A 6,000-nucleotide genomic window follows, 5' to 3' on the forward strand; every position below is an offset into this window, starting at 1 on the left:
TAGTATGTACTGTAGTAAGTACTGTAGTATGTACTGTAGTATGTACTCTAGTATGTACTGTAGTATGTACTGTAGTATGTACTGTAGTATGTACTCTAGTATGTACTGTAGTATGTACTGTAGTATGTACTGTAGTATGTACTGTAGTATGTACTCTAGTATGTACTGTAGTATGTACTGTAGTATGTACTGTAGTATGTACTGTAGTATGTACTCTAGTATGTACTGTAGTATGTACTGTAGTATGTACTGTAGTATGTACTGTAGTATGTACTGTAGTATGTACTGTAGTATGTACTGTAGTATGTACTGTAGTATGTACTGTAGTATGTACTCTAGTATGTACTGTAGTATGTACTCTAGTATGTACTCTAGTATGTACTGTAGTATGTACTGTAGTATGTACTGTAGTATGTACTCTAGTATGTACTCTAGTGTGTACTCTAGTATGTACTCTAGTATGTACTCTAGTATGTACTCTAGTATGTACTGTAGTATGTACCCTAGTATGTATTGTAGTATGTACTGTAGTATGTACTCTAGTATGTACTGTAGTATGTACTCTAGTATGTACTCTAGTATGTACTGTAGTATGTACTGTAGTATGTACTCTAGTATGTACTGTAGTATGTACTGTAGTATGTACCCTAGTATGTACTCTAGTATGTACTGTAGTATGTACTGTAGTATGTACTGTAGTATGTACCCTAGTATGTACTGTAGTATGTACTCTAGTATGTACTCTAGTATGTACTGTAGTATGTACTCTAGTATGTACTGTAGTATGTACTCTAGTATGTACTGTAGTATGTACTCTAGTATGTACTCTAGTATGTACTGTAGTATGTACTGTAGTATGTACTGTAGTATGTACTGTAGTATGTACTGTAGTATGTACTGTAGTATGTACTCTAGTATGTACTGTAGTATGTACTGTAGTATGTACCCTAGTATGTACTGTAGTATGTACCCTAGTATGTACTGTAGTATGTACTCTAGTATGTACTCTAGTATGTACTGTAGTATGTACTGTAGTATGTACTGTAGTATGTACTGTAGTATGTACTCTAGTATGTACTGTAGTATGTACTCTAGTATGTACTCTAGTATGTACTCTAGTATGTACTCTAGTATGTACTGTAGTATGTACTCTAGTATGTACTCTAGTATGTACTCTAGTATGTACTGTAGTATGTACTGTAGTATGTACTGTAGTATGTACTGTAGTATGTACTCTAGTATGTACTCTAGTATGTACTGTAGTATGTACTCTAGTATGTACTGTAGTATGTACCCTAGTATGTACTCTAGTATGTACTCTAGTATGTACTGTAGTATGTACTGTAGTATGTACTGTAGTATGTACTGTAGTATGTACTCTAGTATGTACTGTAGTATGTACTCTAGTATGTACTCTAGTATGTACTGTAGTATGTACTGTAGTATGTACTGTAGTATGTACTGTAGTATGTACTCTAGTATGTACTGTAGTATGTACTCTAGTATGTACTCTAGTATGTACTCTAGTATGTACTCTAGTATGTACTGTAGTATGTACCCTAGTATGTACTGTAGTATGTACTCTAGTATGTACTGTAGTATGTACCCTAGTATGTACTCTAGTATGTACTGTAGTATGTATTCTAGTATGTACTGTAGTATGTACCCTAGTATGTACTGTAGTATGTACTCTAGTATGTACTGTAGTATGTACTCTAGTATGTACTGTAGTATGTACTCTAGTATGTACTGTAGTATGTACTCTAGTATGTACTGTAGTATGTACTCTAGTATGTACTGTAGTATGTACTCTAGTATGTACTCTAGTATGTACTGTAGTATGTACTCTAGTATGTACTGTAGTATGTACTCTAGTATGTACTGTAGTATGTACTGTAGTATGTACTGTAGTATGTACTGTAGTATGTACTCTAGTATGTACTCTAGTATGTACTGTAGTATGTACTCTAGTATGTACTGTAGTATGTACCCTAGTATGTACTCTAGTATGTACTCTAGTATGTACTGTAGTATGTACTGTAGTATGTACTGTAGTATGTACTGTAGTATGTACTCTAGTATGTACTGTAGTATGTACTGTAGTATGTACTCTAGTATGTACTCTAGTATGTACTGTAGTATGTACTGTAGTATGTACTGTAGTATGTACTGTAGTATGTACTCTAGTATGTACTGTAGTATGTACTCTAGTATGTACTCTAGTATGTACTCTAGTATGTACTCTAGTATGTACTGTAGTATGTACCCTAGTATGTACTGTAGTATGTACTCTAGTATGTACTGTAGTATGTACCCTAGTATGTACTCTAGTATGTACTGTAGTATGTATTCTAGTATGTACTGTAGTATGTACCCTAGTATGTACTGTAGTATGTACTCTAGTATGTACTGTAGTATGTACTGTAGTATGTACTGTAGTATGTACTCTAGTATGTACTGTAGTATGTACTCTAGTATGTACTGTAGTATGTACTCTAGTATGTACTGTAGTATGTACTCTAGTATGTACTCTAGTATGTACTGTAGTATGTACTCTAGTATGTACTGTAGTATGTACTGTAGTATGTACTGTAGTATGTACTGTAGTATGTACTGTAGTATGTACTGTAGTATGTACTGTAGTATGTACTGTAGTATGTACTGTAGTATGTACTGTAGTATGTACTGTAGTATGTACTGTAGTATGTACTGTAGTATGTACTGTAGTATGTACTGTAGTATGTACTGTAGTATGTACTGTAGTATGTACTGTAGTATGTACTGTAGTATGTACTCTAGTATGTACTGTAGTATGTACTCTAGTATGTACTCTAGTATGTACTGTAGTATGTACTCTAGTATGTACTGTAGTATGTACCCTAGTATGTACTGTAGTATGTACCCTAGTATGTACTCTAGTATGTACTGTAGTATGTATTCTAGTATGTACTGTAGTATGTACTGTAGTATGTACTGTAGTATGTACTGTAGTATGTACTGTAGTATGTACTGTAGTATGTACTCTAGTATGTACTGTAGTATGTACTCTAGTATGTACTCTAGTATGTACTGTAGTATGTACTCTAGTATGTACTGTAGTATGTACCCTAGTATGTACTCTAGTATGTACTCTAGTATGTACTCTAGTATGTACTCTAGTATGTACTCTAGTATGTACTGTAGTATGTACTCTAGTATGTACTCTAGTATGTACTGTAGTATGTACTCTAGTATGTACCCTAGTATGTACTGTAGTATGTACTCTAGTATGTACTGTAGTATGTACTGTAGTATGTACTGTAGTATGTACTGTAGTATGTACTGTAGTATGTACTCTAGTATGTACTGTAGTATGTACTGTAGTATGTACTGTAGTATGTACTGTAGTATGTACTGTAGTATGTACTCTAGTATGTACTGTAGTATGTACCCTAGTATGTACTCTAGTATGTACTCTAGTATGTACTCTAGTATGTACTCTAGTATGTACTCTAGTATGTACCCTAGTATGTACCCTAGTATGTACTCTAGTATGTACCCTAGTATGTACTCTAGTATGTACCCTAGTATGTACCCTAGTATGTACTCTAGTATGTACTCTAGTATGTACTCTAGTATGTACCCTAGTATGTACCCTAGTATGTACTCTAGTATGTACTCTAGTATGTACTCTAGTATGTACTCTAGTATGTACTCTAGTATGTACCCTAGTATGTACTCTAGTATGTACTCTAGTATGTACTCTAGTATGTACTCTAGTATGTACTCTAGTATGTACTCTAGTATGTACTGTAGTATGTACTCTAGTATGTACCCTAGTATGTACTGTAGTATGTACTCTAGTATGTACTGTAGTATGTACTCTAGTATGTACTGTAGTATGTATTCTAGTATGTACTCTAGTATGTACCCTAGTATGTACTGTAGTATGTACTGTAGTATGTACTGTAGTATGTACTGTAGTATGTACTGTAGTATGTACTGTAGTATGTACTGTAGTATGTACTGTAGTATGTACTGTAGTATGTACTGTAGTATGTACTCTAGTATGTACTGTAGTATGTACTGTAGTATGTACTGTAGTATGTACTCTAGTATGTACTCTAGTATGTACTGTAGTATGTACTCTAGTATGTACTCTAGTATGTACTGTAGTATGTACTCTAGTATGTACCCTAGTATGTACTCTAGTATGTACCCTAGTATGTACTCTAGTATGTACTCTAGTATGTACTCTAGTATGTACTCTAGTATGTACTCTAGTATGTACCCTAGTATGTACTCTAGTATGTACCCTAGTATGTACCCTAGTATGTACTCAAGTATGTACTCTAGTATGTACCCTAGTATGTACCCTAGTATGTACTCTAGTATGTACCCTAGTATGTACCCTAGTATGTACCCTAGTATGTACTCTAGTATGTACCCTAGTATGTACCCTAGTATGTACTCTAGTATGTACCCTAGTATGTACTCTAGTATGTACTCTAGTATGTACTCTAGTATGTACTCTGGTATGTACTGTAGTATGTACTGTAGTATGTACCCTAGTATGTACTCTAGTATGTACTCTAGTATGTACTCTAGTATGTACTGTAGTATGTACTCTAGTATGTACTGTAGTATGTACTCTAGTATGTACTGTAGTATGTACCCTAGTATGTACTGTAGTATGTACTCTAGTATGTACTGTAGTATGTACTCTAGTATGTACCCTAGTATGTACTGTAGTATGTACTCTAGTATGTACTGTAGTATGTACCCTAGTATGTACTGTAGTATGTACTCTAGTATGTACTGTAGTATGTACTCTAGTATGTACCCTAGTATGTACCCTAGTATGTACTCTAGTATGTACCCTAGTATGTACTCTAGTATGTACTCTAGTATGTACTCTAGTATGTACTGTAGTATGTACCCTAGTATGTACCCTAGTATGTACTCTAGTATGTACTCTAGTATGTACTCTAGTATGTACTGTAGTATGTACTGTAGTATGTACCCTAGTATGTACTCTAGTATGTACCCTAGTATGTACCCTAGTATGTACTGTAGTATGTACTGTAGTATGTACTGTAGTATGTACTCTAATATGTACTCTAGTATGTACTGTAGTATGTACTGTAGTATGTACTGTAGTATGTACTGTAGTATGTACTCTAGTATGTACTCTAGTATGTACTGTAGTATGTACTCTAGTATGTACTGTAGTATGTACTCTAGTATGTACTCTAGTATGTACTCTAGTATGTACCCTAGTATGTACTGTAGTATGTACTCTAGTATGTACTGTAGTATGTACTCTAGTATGTACTGTAGTATGTACTCTAGTATGTACCCTAGTATGTACTGTAGTATGTACTCTAGTATGTACTGTAGTATGTACTGTAGTATGTACTCTAGTATGTACTGTAGTATGTACTGTAGTATGTACTGTAGTATGTACTGTAGTATGTACTGTAGTATGTACTGTAGTATGTACTCTAGTATGTACTGTAGTATGTACCCTAGTATGTACTGTAGTATGTACTCTAGTATGTACTCTAGTATGTACTCTAGTATGTACCCTAGTATGTACCCTAGTATGTACTCTAGTATGTACCCTAGTATGTACTCTAGTATGTACTCTAGTATGTACTCTAGTATGTACTCTAGTATGTACTGTAGTATGTACCCTAGTATGTACCCTAGTATGTACTGTAGTATGTACTCTAGTATGTACTCTAGTATGTACTGTAGTATGTACTGTAGTATGTACCCTAGTATGTACTCTAGTATGTACTTTTTGCCCTAATTTTCCTTCAACTCCATATTTTCGTGCACATGTACAAAGATGAAGATTGTTTCTAACATCTAAATTGTATGAAAAACGAGATGACATCAGCCTTTCCATCGTCAACTTTCCTTATCTATGTAGTAATATTCCGCTATCAGCTGCATATGGTGTTTATGTCTCCCAACTTATTCGCTACTCGCTACTCGGGAGCATGCTCAGGGTAC

This window comes from Saccostrea echinata, unplaced genomic scaffold (genome assembly GCF_033153115.1).
Source record: "Saccostrea echinata isolate AGI-Se365-2 ecotype Australia unplaced genomic scaffold, CSIRO_AGI_Sech_v1 ptg000002l, whole genome shotgun sequence".
In the NCBI taxonomy this organism is placed as follows: Eukaryota; Metazoa; Mollusca; class Bivalvia; order Ostreida; family Ostreidae; genus Saccostrea; species Saccostrea echinata.